Source organism: Otolemur garnettii, unplaced genomic scaffold (assembly GCF_000181295.1).
Source record: "Otolemur garnettii isolate 467f Iridium unplaced genomic scaffold, OtoGar3 scaffold00023, whole genome shotgun sequence".
Classification (NCBI taxonomy): domain Eukaryota; kingdom Metazoa; phylum Chordata; class Mammalia; order Primates; family Galagidae; genus Otolemur; species Otolemur garnettii.
This window is the reverse complement of record NW_003852418.1, coordinates 15,260,316-15,277,826: the sequence shown is the minus strand read 5'-3', so window position 1 is coordinate 15,277,826 and position 17,511 is coordinate 15,260,316. Positions and strand designations below refer to the sequence as shown.

The following is a 17,511-nucleotide window of genomic DNA, read 5'->3' as shown; positions in this document are numbered from 1 at the left end:
AACAATTAGCTGATCAACACCAGCCAGATTCTTGCTTAGAAGGTTCAATCCAGAGGCTCAAAGATTATTACCAGGGGTGTGAATCTGAATTGAGAGGACAATGCTTGCCAGGTTGTGGTCATGTCAAATCATATCCACAACTGCCAGACAAGGAAACCTACTACAAGAGCTAGATTGTTTCAGCTCCGGGTTGAAGGTTGACATTGTAGTTCTGTCATCTTTCAATTCATAACTTTGAGATCTAGCCTTTCCTCTGGTCTTCTTGGAAACCATCTGTATCCCCAGGAACCCATGACCACTAACATCCTTCCAACTCTTAATGGTCCTCGCTTGAATGGAGACCTGATTCTAGCAGCCCAACTCCCCCGATGGGATGACCAACATAAACGATATCAGTACATTAGAAATATTAATAATGCCAAAGAGAGAAAATGCAAAGAGCTAATGAGTGTATGAACAACAACATTCTGCAAAATGAGATTTTTTTTAAACCTAAAAATTAGTGAAGGTAGAAAAGAATGATAATATTCCCTGAAGGCAAAGATCTAACTGGCATCGTCCTCTACTGGTGCTCCTTAAAGGGCATTTGACAACAAGTAACTTTTCGACAACAAAAAAGAATAGAAATTTATTCTTAGGAAAAAGCACAAAACGCAGCCAACATTGAAAAAGGATTCATATTCAAGGGCAGATGAGTGGGTGCTGCTCAGCCCTGATTGTCTCTGATCCTTAAATCACCTTCTAAACACCACATACATGCGGTTTCATAGATTCAACGTATAACTAAATCTCTGAGCTAATAAGAAAAAATAAAACAATGTTTGCATAAAGCATTTGGTCGTTCAAACCCTTGTTGATTTAAAATACCTCTTATAATTTGGTCAGTACCTGGCAAAGGGCTGAGGGATTCGGGGTGGCTGCTCCTTGTCAACAGTGTATAAAGAGCTCCATTTTATTCCTCTGTCCCATCAACCTGAGCATAAATTAATTGCTTTGTTCAGAATGCTAAAAAGAAAATGGAACCTGGGGAGGGCCTGTGGCTCAGTGGGTAGGGCACTGGCACCGTATACGGAGAGTGGCGGGTGCCCTGGCCAAACTGCAACAAAAAAATAGCCGGGCATTGTGGTCGGCACCTGTAGTCCCAGCTACTCAAGAGGCTGAGGCAAGAGAATCGCCTAAGCCCAGGAGTTGGAGGTTGCTGTGAGCTGTGATGCCGCAGCACTCTACCGAAGGCAGTAAAGTGAGACTCTGTCTCTACAAAAAAAGGAAAAAGAAATGAAACCCACTCCATTCTGAAGTTTAGCTCTGAACACAGTGAGATATGTATCTGATCCCACAGAACGTATAATAAAATGTTGGCAATATGATTTATGATAATGATGACTGCTCGGTCTTCAACAATAAGGAATAACAAAGTAAATTATAACACTCTATAATATGTAATGTAATATATGATACTGATCTATAGATCTATACCAATATCGGTCATTATTAAATTTAGTAAATATGGTACAATTAATACAGCAAATATGTACCACATGGTATGATATATATACTACATGTTTATAATACACATTATAAATAAATATATAAGATAATACAAGTAATCATTATATAATAATATAATAATGTAAATAGTATACATGATTTTTATATAGTAAATTATACTACATCTATGATACATGTTATCCATTTATAGGATAATATAAGTAGTTCATTTGAAACACGTTACAGAAGGAATTTCTAATGCCATGAGAAAGTGTTCATAATGTTATGTGGGGAAAAAGAATATAATTATTTACGTCAAGATCTCCACTGTACTCAAAATGCATCTTAAAAAAGCAGAAAACATATGAAAATATTGACGATGTTTTCTCTGGGTCATGAGAATAAGTTCTGGGGTCTGACTGTTCATTTTTGCTTCATGTAATAGAAGTTAAAACTGTAAATTAAGTAAGAGAGAATTCTATGATTTCTTAAATACCCAGAGGTACTAGTAGAATTAAAATCAATTCTGTTGGTTTTTATCTTGCCCAGTTATTAATCCGCCAAAGAATATAAAAACATGGAGACAAAGGTGGACTGGCCAATTCAGAGGGGGAAAAGTAGCCTTTTCAGCAAATGGTGCTGAAGCCATTAGATATTCACATGCATAGGCAAAAAAAAAATAAAAAAAAAAAAAAACAAGAAAAAACCTTGACTTAAACATTAAAGCACCCATTTTATAAAAAAGGAAAAGTACCTGAAAAGAGATAAAAACTAGAAAACTGTTAGAGGAAAGAAGAAAATACCCAGAATTTTTATATGGACCTGAGACCACAAGTACCGATGGAAGGAAATTCTGACAAACTGGACCTCATCAAATCAACAGCTTTTGCTACATGAACAATGCTGTGAAGAGGATGAAAAGACAAGTGAGAGACTGGGAGAAAATCTCTGCAAATCACGCATCTGATGAAGAGCTAGTCTCAGAGACAGATGAGCAACTCTGAAATCTCAGCAGTTAAAAAAACATTATACAACTTACAAAAGACATGAACAGACATTTCACCAGAGAGGGTGCACAGATGGTCAGGAAGCACAAGGGGAGATGTTCGACATCATTACTAAGAAGGGTTAAGTGTCGATTAAAACCACAGTAAGCTATCACTACACATCTATCAGATTGGCTGGAACAATAATAATAATGATAATAATAATAAAACCACCACCAACTGCTGACAAGGATGTGAGAAAAGTGGATCACTCATATATTACTGGTGGGAAGGAAAAATGATATAGTCACTGTGAAAAACAGTGATGGTTTCTTAAAAAAACTGGCTCGGCACCCATAGCACAGTGGTTATAACACCAGCCACATACGCCAAGGGTGGCGGGTTCGAACCCAGCCCAGACCCGCTAAACAACTGCAACAAAAAAAATAGCCAGGCGTTGTGGCAGGCACCTGTAGTCCCAGCTACTTGGAAGGATGAGGCAGGAGAATCACTTAAGCCCAAGAGTTTGAGGTTGCTGTGAGCTGTGATAGCATGGCACTCTACTGAGGGCGACATAATGAAACTCTATCTCAAAAAAAAAAAAAAAACTAAACAAGCAACATACAACTAGCAGTTTTATGTTGGAATTCATTCCACAGAATTCATTCATTTTTAGGAATTCATCCTAGAGAAATGCCAGCATATATGGACACACACACACACAAATACACCAACTCTGTATGTGAATGTTCAAAGCTTTATTCACAATAGGAAAACCTTGGAAACTACCGAGCATACTATATGTGCTCCAGCAGGAGAAGGAGTTAACAAACCATGGTCCAGCCGCACCGTGAGATACTACTTAGTGATAAAAAGATATAAACTATTGATATCAGCAACCACTTGAATAAATCTCTAGATCATTATGCTGAATGAATATAAAAAGCAGAACCTAACGCTGCCTGACTGCATTATCTTAGCACATGACAAAATTACAGAAATGGAAAACAGATGTGTGTCTGTGAGGTTAGGGATCTGTGAGGTTAGGGAGGTGGGGTGGGGGTGAAGGGCACGTTTATACAAGGTTAACAGGAGAAACCCTCATGGTGAGGGAACTTCTCCACCTTGATCACCTTGATGCCCAAATCTTGGTTCTGATATGTATTAGAGTTTTGGACAACTACCAGCGACACTAGTAATATTTCTCACAATTGAATATGAGTCCAAAATGACCTCAAAATAGATGTTCAATTGATTTTTTAAGATAGAAAGATGTTGAGATATTTAACCAAGATTTTAAAATTGCAGCCTAATCTTATAACTCTCATCCCCATTTTTCTCTAGCCTTTTTTTTTTTTTTTTTTGGTGGGGGGACAGGAGATCACAGTCTAATTAAACACCAGACTGAATAGCTTTAAGAAGGCAAGTTACAAGAGCCATTGGTAAAAGTTCAAGCACAAAATCCTTTTCAGGGTGGAGATTCAGCCGTGGAAATTAACATTCTCAGGACTGTGATTGGAGAAGAGAGTCTTATTCACGTCTTGCTTAGGTCTGAATAACAGATGAGACAATTGGGTCCCTTCAAATTTCACCAGCACCAGAGGATTGTAATTACAGTGGGAATAAGCCGTCAGTCTGCTTGTTCAAATAAAGGATGTGGAAAATAGGTTTCTGATTGTCATGCTATTACTGGCGACCTCTTGCTTTTGCACATACCCTGAGAATGTGTTCTGAAAATGAACGTGTTTAAAGGTATGCAAAAAACCTGCCCAGGAGGAGAAAAAAAGATTTTCACCACAGAAGAGGTTTCAGATTTCCTAATTATGCCCTCAGTTTTCAGATGTAATCTTCTTCTTTTTTTTTTTTAAGACAGAGCCTCAAGCTATCCCCCTGGGTGAGTGCCCTGGCATCTCAGCTCACAGCAACCTCCAACTCCTGGGCTCAAGCGAGTCTCCTGCCTCCGCCTCCCAAGTAGCTGGGACCACAGGCGCCCGCCACAACGCCCGGCTATTTTTGGGAATTTCCAGTTTTGACCCCTCTGTATTAAGTTTGGGGGACTTTCACATTTCATTTTTCTTTTGATTTATTAATAGGGGCAAAAGTGCCATATTATAACCAATAATATTGTAATCTAATGACAGCAAGAATCTTATTATGGAAACTCAGAAGCGACACTGCTGGAAAGAGGCTGAGGGATAAATTAACACAGGTTGGTCAGGAGGAAGTAAGGAAAACTCAAATCCGAATTTGTTCTCTTTTCCATTGTCATTTCTTTCTTTAAAACTTGATAGCAAAGAATATCCTGGGTGGTTTGTCAAGATGTCCAGGCCAAGACACAGCTGAAACAATTAAGAATTTGCTCAGCGTTCCTAATCATATCAGTAGTTCTCCACAATATCCTGAAAAGAGTCACAATTATACTTCTGGAGGATGGAAAGATAGTTATGAAAGTAAATGAAAGCAGATTTAGGTCACAAAATTCCTATTAAAAGGAAATAGTATACTACTTCCATGTAAACTGTGAGATGAGGAAAATATGAATAAGAAGAACCTTTTAGGCCAGTGGTTCTCAATCTTCCTAATGCCGCCATGTATTTTCATGGAGACCCACAGGTTGAAAACCACTGCTGTAGGTCTTTATGGCCCATGGCAAGAAGAGGCAAACTTTTTCCATAAAAGGCCACATAGTAAATATTTCAGTTTTTGAGGACCCTAAGGTCTGTTGCAACTACTCAACTCTGCTGATATAGCTTGAAGGCAGAAACACAATATATGTAAATGAACAAGTGTGGCTATCTTCTTTCTTTTATTAAATCATAAACACAGATCATGTATATACATTAATGCATTTATGGGATACGATGTGCTGATTTCATATAGAATTAGGAGTGTTTATGTCACACTGGTTAATATATAGCTTGTCTCATTGACTTAGCTATCTTCTAATAAAACTTTATTTACAAAACCAAGCAGAGGGCCAACTTTGGCCTATGAGCACATTTTGTCCACCTGTGGGCTGGGTGGTGTTTTCAACTCTTTAAGCTCAGGTCACTTTCGATGGACACAAACTTATCTATTGACAAGACCCTTCTGGGAGAAGCAGGGGAATACTCACCAGATAAGAGTCCTGTGTGCTTCCCCTGTTCCCACAAGCCAAGACTCTACTTCAATAAAATTATATTAAAATGGTGACATGATAGGCTTTTTTAACCCCTGCACCAAATTTCTGGTCTCCCTGACTGCTATTGGGGAATCATTGTGGTATAATGAAAAAAAGATGTGGAACACTACTGGGAACCTAGAGATAAACCAGCCTCACATCTGCATCTGATCTTCAATAAACCGAACAGAAGGATCCACTAGGGAAAACAACCCCTATTGAATAAATGGTTCTGGGAGAACTGGCTGGCCCCATGGAAAAGACTGACATTGGCCCTACATTGGACCTAAAAAAATTCACTCATGTTGGATAAAAAATTTAAATCTAAGACATGAATGATAAAAATTCTAGAAGAAAGCGTCTCACTCAAGGTCACGAAGCTAGGAGAGACCAGCCAGGATTCCAACTTTGATTTGCTTGACTCTGGAGAACCAGCTCATAACCAGCACTCCAGGATTTTTCCAAAAAAGTTGGAGTCCTAGCGATGCACAAACTCATGCCGATGGTCGATCCATCTGTATGGAGTTTATTTTCATGCTTATCATAATCCAAAAGGAGACATTTAGTTGTAACCATATGCTGTTTCATCTGGCCTACTACTTCATAGCTAATCTATTTCAGTGTGACATTTGCATACGCGATTTTAAGTGCATTGGCACCAGTGTTCACCTACACTGAGAGTTTTTAACAGAGTGTTTCTGAAACTGAAGCTTTAAGATACTAATGCAGGGCGCTAAGTTATCCTAGGAGTCTGCAAGAAGTGTTTGCCTGGAAAAGAACTCCGTGCAATTCCTCCTTAATGACAGTTTATTATAGTATCCTTGACAGAAGTGCAGAAACCCAAGCTAAGTATCTCTAACTACATTAAAAGTTATCGCACGCATGGCTGGGCACAAGTCTGTAATCCTAGCACTCTGAGAGGAGGTCAAGACTAGCCTGAACAAGAGCAAGACTTCATCTCTACTAAAAATAGAAAAATTAACTGGATGTGGTGGTACACATCTGTGGTCCCAGCTATTCAGGAAACTGAGTCAGAAGGATTGCTTGATCTATGATGACACCATTGCACTCTAGCCCATGCAATAAAGTGAGACCTTGACTCAAAAAAAAAAAAAAAAAAAAGTTACTGTATGCAACTTCTCGTTTTTCATGACCTTCAGCAAACCCATGTCCAGGCTAAAAGATTCCATGCCACCTGGATGGTCTGCTACCAGGGGCTGACCACTCACTTCTCTGTGAGTACTGATTTTTCTACTTGGCTGGTGCCAGCCTCCCAGAATCTCAGGCTCCTCTGTCACTTACAGTCTGGCCAACAGCCATAAAAGATAGTGTTGGTTGCTACAATCTGGAAGTCATGGAAAGAGATTTGGTAACCAAAGAGAACCAACAGAAAGGAGTGTGCCTGGCAGATAAGTCCCTTTCCATCCTATTGGCCACTGCCTGCAAATTTTTCCTTCTACAATTTAAGAACTTTGGCCTGGTTTATCTCTGAAACCAAGACAGTTAGAACTTTCTAGTCCTATGAATGACTCTTGGTACATAAAAAGTACAAAAGAGAGAGCTCTTTGGCATCCTTGAATTCTAAATTACAGGCTGCTACCAACTCTCTTACCAAAATAATAAGTGGGTCAGAATCGTGTATTTTTTTGAACGGGGAAAAAAATGTTTTTAATGAGTAAACAGCATAATTGCATGTCTATCATTTGTATATAGAAGGAAAGAAATGGTGATTTGGAGAAAGTTGCACAGTGGGTAGCAAGCTACATTTTAAATTCACTGTAAAGAAAAATACCGGCAAAAAATGCGATAATTAATCATAAAATAAAATATGTATAAAGAGGATTTAAAAATACTTAAAAAGCATCCACAGGGAATAAATTAGCTATGTCAACCCTTTACTGATGATGGAGTAAATTAGCACAACCCTTCCAGAGGCAGAATTACGCTTACATTTTGACCCAGAAATACTACTTCTAGGAACTTCCCCCGGAGGAAATAATTAAGGAAACACGCACACATGTGGGAATAGGGTTCTTTGGAGTAAGAACTGGGAAAACTCCCAGTGTTTCAGAGGACTGGTTCAATTAATTAGGGCATATCTGCAAACTAGAAATTGTCATCATTAAAAATGATGCCGTAAAATAATATTTATACCGTAGAAAATGCCATTAGTAATTTTTTTAAGCATACAAAGGAGGTTTTCCCAGCTTTTTAATCTGTTTCTCCTCCATTATATATGGAGTAAATCAAGCTTCTCTTGCTCATGCATGATTATGAGCTATACATGTATTTGACACCCCCCTCCAACACACACACATACAATTCTCGGGCAAAAAAATCTGTGCATTGATAGAGAACTGTGCATTGGCTCACAAGCACATTTCTGAGCTCATCTGCTTTGGAGTCTACAGGATCAATTCTCCTACTCTGAAAATTGTGGGTAGCTGATTAAATTCTCATCTATAAAGATGTAAATGATGTCCTGTTCAATAGGACCCCCTTCCCCCACTCCCCAACTGTTGAAGAAGTGAGGTTTGCCTGTTTTTAAACACTCAATTCACTATTCTTGGCATGAGGGGTCTGTCTGGGAAGTACCCAGTCATTGTTGATATCATTTTCATAGCACGGGGCTGGATATTTTCCAGATAGTCTATACAGATTTGAGGGTTCTTTGGATTGCTCTTAAAACATTTGTAATTTTCTCCTTTGTCCCTCATTTCATTAATGAGTTAAGTAGGATCATGAGCAGATGTTCCTTCTTCATCTGAGAGTCACGATTTTACCTTTTTTTTTTTTTTAAATTATCTTCCGACACAATCAAGTCCTGTATATTTTATACCCTCCAGCGAAAGCTGGGAAATCTTTGTTCCTCTGTAGGAGATGTTCCCCCACCCAAGCCACCCCTGTCTGAGTCTCAGGGGGCACCCTGTTTCATTCTTGACACTTTGCAATTCATTTTTTGTACAGCATCCAGGGTGATCTTTGAAACCCTAATCTGACCACAGGCATTCCTCTACTCCACGCATCCCTCTGACTGCCTGTAGGGTAAAAACCGCATCTTAACAGGGGGTTCCAGAACCTGCAAGTACCTGCCCCTTCTTACATTTTAACCTTATTTTGGTGCTTTCCTTATTTTATAATCTTCACTTATAAATGTGTCCCCTGTGGCAAACAGGTATCTTTAGTATAAAAAATCTTAATATCTCATTCTGAAAAAAATTCTCGTATCATCAATATTTTCTTGCCATACATAGGAAACACGGCCTTTGTGAAGACAGAGTTGATCACGGTGGTGAGACCCAGCTCTACAGAAGAGTCATGGGTCTTTTTCATTTTCTCTCTCTCTCCTCTGCCTGTCCGTTCTCCAGAGTAGAAACACAGCAGAAAGAGGCTATAAGCTGTTACAGTCACTTATCAACCTTCAACTTCTAACCAGCCCACCAGAAAAATAAAAAAAAAATGAATAAAATAAAATAAAAAACTCCTTCTAAAGAAATGCCAGAGAATGTAAAACACGGGGTGAGCAGTCTATTTAAGCAAAAATTTGAGAGATGACATCACTCAGTAACTCATTCAACAAATATTTACCAGGTGCCTACCATGTCCCAGACACTTTCTAGAAGCAAAGTATATGGTTATAAACAAAACGGAGAAGATCTGTTGTCTTTACTGGGCGAGTAAGGAATCAGGAAGATACACCTGTATACACCTGCCCACCCAGGCACGTGGATGTCTTATATGATGTCCCACGGTGCTGCCAACCACAAAGGAAATAAACCAAGTTAAGTTACGAGACCTGCTAGTGATGAGCATTGAAATTTTAAACACAGTGATCAGAAAAATTCTCACGGAGGAGGTGACATCTAAGCCAAGATCTGCAAGAGACGGAAAGTCAAACGTAGTAGAGATGTTAGGGAAGAGGGTGCAGGGCAGAAAAAGCAACAATGGGCCCTGAGACAGGCCTGGGGCTGGCGTATTGAGGGAAGGAGGCCAGAAGATGGGAGGGAAGCCAGGACAGCCCATGGCGGGCGGGTAGGTCAGACTGGGGAGGCCTTCTGGGTCTTCCTCTAAGGATGATGTCATTTGTTCTTTCTGAGATGGGAAGTAATATCAAGACTTCTGAGTGGAAGTGATTGTTGGGGAGCCTAACACAGCCCTACTCAAATCCTTTCTCCCTCCTCCTCTCCTAAGACAGAGACACAAAGGTTCTAGCTAAACTCCCACCCCAAAGTTTGCACCAAAAGACTCTAACCTGACAGGCAACCTTTGGAATTTCACCCACAAGCTCCTGCCCCCTGATAACAGGGGTCTCTAACTGGACCCAGATGCTGCTATCTTTATACTTCCCAGGCGGGTCACCCTCCCCTTTCAATAAACCTGGCCTGAACATCTTCTCTGAGGCTTCGTCTCTGGGTGACATTGGTTACACTTTCAGCGATACATCCACCTTACAGTAAGTATACCACAGAACAGGGTGGGCAAAGGCAGGGAAACCAGTTAGGAGGCTGTTTTGATAAACCATGGGGGGGATGGTGACTTAGGCCAGGATAAGAAGTTGGAGGGGGGAATCTGGACATGTTTTCAAAGTATGATCAACAGGATTTACTTTGATTGACTGTAGGGTGAGAGCAAGGAAAGGGTCAAGGGTGATTCCAAGATTTTTAGCTCAAGCAAGTAGAAAGATTGAGTTTCCATTCTTCTGGACTGAGAAAGTCCAGAAGAAAACCAAGGTTAGCAGGGAGAATGTGAATTTGGTGACAGATACACTGAGTTTGTTAAGCCTATTGGACATCTAAGTTGATGTAAACATTGTATTATTAGGCATACTGAACAGGCAGTTATGCACATATTGTATACCTGAGCCTGTATCTACAAGATTTTATTGTACTTTCAGAATGAATTAATAATGCTGTCTTCCCTACAGGGCTGTTGTGAGATTTGAATAAATTAGTGCATTTAGGGTACTTAGCCTATTACTTAGTATATAATAAGTGCCCATAGCAGTTAGCAGCTCATGTCATCCAACTAGGCAGTGGTTTACGTACAACCAAGAACACCACATATTTTGTTTCCTTCATTTACTCACTAATTCTGAAAATATTTACTGAGCTTGTACCATGCACTTGGCATTGGTCCAAGCACTAGGGAAATCATAGAGCAAAGTTCATGAAGTTCAATTTCTAGTGTGTAGAGATAAACAAACAAGTATCGCAGACCTGGATGTGGTTATCCAATTTATAGACCATTCTTGCCGCACACCATCATTCGCAGTATGCGCCCAATAAGTCTTTGGTAGAGTTAAAGAAGTGGTCTCCCTGGGGCTTCCAAAGTGACTTCTAAAGGGGTCTTTGAGTGATCATCAAACCAAAATGACCAACTGTTCCATCTTCTTAGAGCAGCCCTGTTATAATCTGATCCCTGAACACATGTTGTAACTCATGCCCCACCATGGGGGGTCCTGCTTCACTCATGATAGGCCAGCCACCAAAAAGTTATGTTCTTCTCTGGTAAGAGAAGAGAAAACACTCCAGAATCTTCATGCCTGCAATTCACATGGCTGACTCCTTTTCACCATCCAGGTCTTAGGTGGAAGTTATGTAACAGTTAGTTAGCTATTGTTGCATAACAAATCACCCCAGAACGTAGTAGCTTTAAAACAACCACCATTCATCACTTCTTATGAACATAGTGGTTGATGGCATAGTCTGGCTGATCTGATCCGGCTTCATTAATCACAGTTGGGTTTATTCACCCATGGAATCAAGTCATGGTTTGTCTTGAGATTGTCTGGGATGACTCAGCTCTGCAACTCAAGGTCTCTTATTTTCCAGCAGGTTATCTGGGATTTATTCTCCTGGAGCAAGCAGGAGCCCCAGAGAGCAAGCAGAAAATTGTAAATGCTGTTATTTTTTAATTAATTCTTTTATTTGGAGATAATGGTAGAGTCACATGCGCTGATATCAAATACTACATAGAAATCCTTTACACCCTTTACCAGTTTCCCCTAAAGGAAACATCTTACAAAACCACAGAAGAGTCCGAAATTTTTCCTTCTCTGCCACACACTGGAAGGAGAGTTGGGCCACATATTCAATACACAAACACTGATGAGTCAAAAAAGAAAAAGATCCATGATATCTGACACTACATATAAGCAAAACATTTCTCAAATAACAGTCCTTGTACATGCATGTGGAACGTGGGCTGTGCTTTGGGTGCCTCTCCCAGAGAACAACACAACCAAGATATAGACTTTGATACCAAGACACTGAACATTTTCCATCACCAAGGGGATCCCCCTTTTGTCCTTTATCAATTTATCAGCACACTCTTCTCCTTCTGGCCCCACATCCTCCTTAACCTCTGGCAATCATTAATCTGTTCTCTTATATAATTTTGGCATTTCAAAAATGTTATGCAAATGTAAACATACTATACCTAACCTTTTGGGTTTGGCTTTTTTCACTCAGCATAATTCTCTGCAAATTCCGTCTGGTTTTACTATTCAATGGTATTAAATTTTCATAGATTTTTTTACCCACTGAAGGACATCTGGACTATTCCCAGTTTCTTATTATTATGAACAAAGCTTCTATAAACATTCATATATAGATTTTTTTTGTGAATATAAGTTGTTATTTCTCTGGGATAAATCTTACCAGACTACCTGTAATTTTATTTTTCTTGTTTCTAATTGTCCTAAATATCTCCTCTACATACACTTACAATTATAGAAGATAGTGTTAGAATTTTGGCTTCAACCATCAAATATTAAGAGAGGGAGGAAAACCTATTTTATTTACCCACTTTTTTTTTTAATTGAGACAGAGTCTCACTTTCTCACCCTCGGTAGAGTGCTGTGGTGTCTGTCATAGCTCACAGCAACCTCAAACTCTTGGGCTCAAGTGATTCTGTAGCCTCAGCCTCCCGACTAGTGGGACTACAGGTGCCTGCCACAGTGCTCAGGTATTTTTGTTTTGTTTTGTTTTTGTTTAGCAGGCCAGGGCCAGGTTTGAACCCACTGGCCTCAGAGCATGTGGCTGGCACCATAACCATTGAGCTACAGGCACCCAGACATTAACTACATTTTTTCTTACTAAATTCTTTCTTCCCTATGATGTTACAAGGTTCCTTCCTATATTGTTTCTTTTCTGTTTAGAAATCTTCCATGAATTATTCTTTTAGGGTAGACCTGCCAAGGACAGATTCTCTGCTGATAAAGTCTTCATTTCCCCTTCATTCTAGAGTGACATTTTTGCTAGGTATAAAATTCTCGGTTGACAGTTCTTTTCTTTTAGCACCTGAAGAATAAACTTCCTTCTGCCAATTTCAGCCAATTATTTCTTTGAGTGCAGTTAAGTCCCCACTTAATGCCATCAATTAGGTTCTTAGAAACTACATGCAAAATGACATAAAATGAAACCAATTATGCTTCCTTATCAGTGATGTAAGAAAATAGCATTCAAGGAAACAGTGGTATTCAAGGACCTGTTGTACCTCATTTCACTTACAATTGCTGTTTTCAAGAACCTATTAGGCCTGTGAAGTGAGGACTTACTGCTCTTTTTCAACCTCATCCTTTCTCTCCTCTCTCAGGATCTGATAACATGGGATCTTTTGTTATAGCCCCTCAGGTTCCTGGCACACTGTGTTTTGGTGGGGGTGGGGGGTGGGGGGGGGGTTTGCAGTTTTGGGCCAGGGCTGGGTTTGAACCTACTACCTCTGGCTTATGGGGCCGGCACCCTACTCCTTTGAGCCACAGGCACCACCCAACATGCTGTGATTTTTTTTCAGTCTACTTTCTCTCTGTGGTTCCAATTGGGTCATTTATATTGTTCTGTTTTCCTTCTGTCCTCTCCATCCTGCTGTTGAGCCCATCTAATTTCAGTTACTGTACTTTTCTGTTCTAAAATTTCCAACTTGATTCTTCTTTATATCTGACTTATTTTGAAGAGCAATTTATTAATAGGTACAAATATATGATTTGATAGAAGAAATAAGACCTAATATTTGATAGATCTGTACAGTGAGTTCACAATCATCTTTTTAAATATCAAAATGTCAAGAAGAAAACGGGGAGACTGTGTATTTCTTTTTTGAGATCTTCTGTTTTTAGCATGTTTGTATTAATAGTTGCTCATTGGGGCAGTTTTATATCATGGCTCCTTTCATATCATCGTCAGAGATAATTCTGTCACTGCAGTGTTAGCATCTGTTGTTTGAAATCTTCTTGATTCTTAGTATGATGAGTAATTTTGGGTATTACAAGATTCTGGATCTTAATTATACCTCTTTCAACTGGATTTTTCTAATATTGCTATGACAAAGGAAATGTTAAGGAGTGTTCACCTGATTATTGCTGGTAGAAATCTGGAATTCTCCCTTCAGAACTGCTGCCATCTACGGGGGTTCCTCTTATCATTACTAAGTAGAAGTAGTAGGATTCAGTGTGCTCACAGTGATGGCCACTGACTCTGCACTGGGGTTGGTTTCCTGACCATTAGGTCTCCTCTGATAACAGTCGGTGGGGAGAAGGAGAAGCATCTCATAACTGATGAGTGAAGCTCAAGTTCAGCCTTCCAGGGTGGTCTCCTCAGATACCATAGTGGAGAGGTCTTGTTAGCAATGGTTGCAGATGACATCTGGACCCCCTCCTTGGTTGTCATGGATACTATCTAGCTGGAGTATTGGAGCCACTCACTTCAGTCTCCCACGGGTGAGAGATTCAGTCTCTTTTTTGGCCTTTCATGGGTGAGGGTGGGGTCGTAGTTTTTTCTTTAGCATTTGTCCGACGCAGAACAGTTGTTATCTAAAAGTTTTCTGTCTTCTGGGATGCCCCTCCTTCTAGTCCTTTGTCCAAGGAGATTAGGCTTTTGTGGGGACTTTTCTCCCTGTGCCTGGTGGTGTTTCTGGGTTTCTGGCTCTCCAGCTCCAGGAGTGGGTTCTCAGAGTCAAAACGTGACCAGCCAGTCTAATCGCTTCTCTCCACCTTTCAGAGTCATCTTAGGTTTGATTTATGTACAGCGTCCCATCCTAGTGGGAGGAATCTGGAAAGGTGCATCTCGGTCTTCCTGCAAGTGAGAGTCTGTACATGTGAAGGCTCTGTTGCACTGAGTTTCCTAATAGTTCATCTCACATGGTTAAAACCAGAGTTAGAGAAGATAGGAGCCATCAAGTCCCACAGCAAAGATTATGGAAATAATTGAGGCTGGTAATGTGCTCACAATCTACCATGATGCCCCCTGCAAAGAAACCCCCACCTGGCACATCTAAAAGGACTCTCTCAGGCCTTCACATGTTGACTTCGTATCAGCATCTGAAGTTATTTTGCTTACTGGTTTGTTTGCATTTTTTTAAACCTTCTTTACTTTTTTGCTTAAAATGTTAAAAAGCATTACATTTTATCCTAATCACTTTGAAGCCTCAGGGCCTAGCAGAAAATTAAGTACTGATTTATTTATTTTTGAATGGCTTGCTTAGTATATAAACAAATGAGCAAACAAATGAATAACGAAAGGCCATACAAAGAACTCATGAGATTGCTAGAATTTCATAAATGATGCCTTTGGATATCAAAGAGCCTGAGAATGGACCTGATATTTCCAAACAAGCCTTAATTTAACATCTTTATATGGGAAAGGGAGAGAGAGAGAGAGATAAAAAGCCCAGAATATATACAATGTAGGGTACAAACACTGAAATCATATTGATAGACATCGGGCATTCTTTTAAACAGTTATGTAATATATTCTCCCCTAAGAAGTTTATTCTATAAAATGCTACCTTTTATGCCATGGGAACAAGCTCTCATGGCCACTGGTCACGTGACTATTTTCAAACATCAGTGGGTTTTGTTCTAAAACCACAGAATTTAAAGATGAATAAATTTCCATATAGACTAAAACAAATATATTCCTATCACTGGAAACAGGTTTCAACAAAATTGTAAAGACATCTAACAAAAAAAAAAGAAAAGAAAAACTTTAAGCCTCCTAAATTAGGGAGTTTGCATTTAAAATGCCTATTTTGAAATCAAATCAATGATTCAATTTCAGAAGGAAACATTTCAGCAAGGCTCAGCCCTCCCACCCGCCTGTTACTGGAGCAACACCAAGTAAACAACATTCCACGAGAAGGTTCAGCACAGAAAATTAGAATGTCACTCCCAAAGAGAGAAAGAGAAATGAATTCCATGGTTGAGAAAACACTCTTTTAAAAAAAACCACAAGGAACAGATGTTGCCAGAAAAAGGGCAGAAGGGTAAGGAATAATGCTTATGTGGTAAAAATCTCCCAAGCCGAGAATTCAAGGAAAAAGAAGCCTGGGTGGCCATCGAAGGAACAGTGGCAATCTTGCAATTCCCAGGAAGGAAATATGTTTTCAAAATCGAGTGTGGTTGTGAAGAGATGGGAGATGAATGGCACCTGCAAGATGTTTTTGTTGTTATTGCTGCTGGTTTTGCTTTGCTTTAGGATGAGTGGTACTCAAGACTCTCTGCACACTATTTATATCATCATCCCCACAGCTCTTCACTGCTCACTGTACATATCACAGCCACCCAACTCAGTATTTCACACGCACTTTCTCACTTCAGTGTCACCCAAGCTGTGTGAGCTAGGATCTATTAATGTCCACGCTATAACGATGAAACAACTCAGGCTCAAAGACACAGCTGCATGAGCAAGGTCAAACATCCACTATTTTAAAGTATCAAATCAAGTCTGTCTGTCTCCCAGGTCCTGCTGGTACCCTGAACTCAAATGCCCAACCTTTGATCAAAAGCAAATCTTGAGGACTTTCCATTTTTTTATAATGGGTAGTCCAGCCATATTGGAGTTTTCTTTGTGAATTCATTCTTCGGGAATTGAATTGACTCCTGACAATACAGTGATACTTTACTAAGTCATTATCGATGGTCAAAAATCTGATGATGCTTACAGAAGAGGTTGTACGTGGCATAGTTTGGTTGCTGGCCCCAGACACTGCCGGGGGATCAGCACTTGGGAAACAGGTTTTCCGTAATATTACAATATCCATCCAGAGTTAGTTTTCACGTTTTAGCTTGAACTTCTGTTTAGAAAAAGCAATAATTTATCTTCTGGAATCAATCAAATAGTAAATAATGATCCAGAGATAAAAGTTATTGTCTGTAATATTAAGAAAGGGTACAACTCAAGCTCTAACAATGAGAAGCTGGGATAAAATCAGGGTTGAAAAACAAATGCTATCACTCTGACCTTAAGCACTTTTGAGCTTCAGTTTTTTCCTCTGTGAAATGTTGATAAGGGTAGTGTATACCTCGTGGGTTTGTGTGTAAGGGACCCAATACTTAGTGTGTGATAAAATTATTATTGTATTTTCTATATACTTTTCTCCTAATTGCATGTTTTATTTTTGTATTATCAATAATATTAATTTAATCATAATAGGTCAGAAAAAAATGTCCAAATACCAAATTATTGAAATGCTACGAATGACCATTCACTATGCATCATCCAGCTCATAAAAGCCATCTATATGAAAGATACAGGACCATAGATGATGGATAGTATTCCTGTGTGTAGAGAGAGTTCTCAACTGGGCATGATGCTGCTCCCCGGGGAGACTTGACCATGTCTGGACACACTTTTGGTTATCACAGCTGGGAGGCAAGTACTACAAGCTTCTAGTAAGTAGAGACCAGAGATTCTGCTAAATATCCCATAATGAACATAAAGCCCCCACTATAAATAATTTACTGGCCCAAAATGTCAATAGTGTTGAGATGAGGAAAAGGAAGCTATTAGATAAAGCCTTCATAACAGATTTAAAAGGATCCATTGATCAGAGCTAGGCCTACTCGATGAGGCAATGTGTAACCTAAGTGTTTTTTTTTTT

At 39.5% G+C, this 17,511-nt stretch overlaps 1 protein-coding gene across 2 annotated transcripts in view; it reads right to left on the bottom strand.

The window, feature by feature from the left end:
- The window catches only part of DOK5 (docking protein 5), a 141,252-nt gene that overhangs the window by 79,409 nt on the left and 44,332 nt on the right, over positions 1-17,511 (bottom strand). The window lies entirely within an intron of this gene.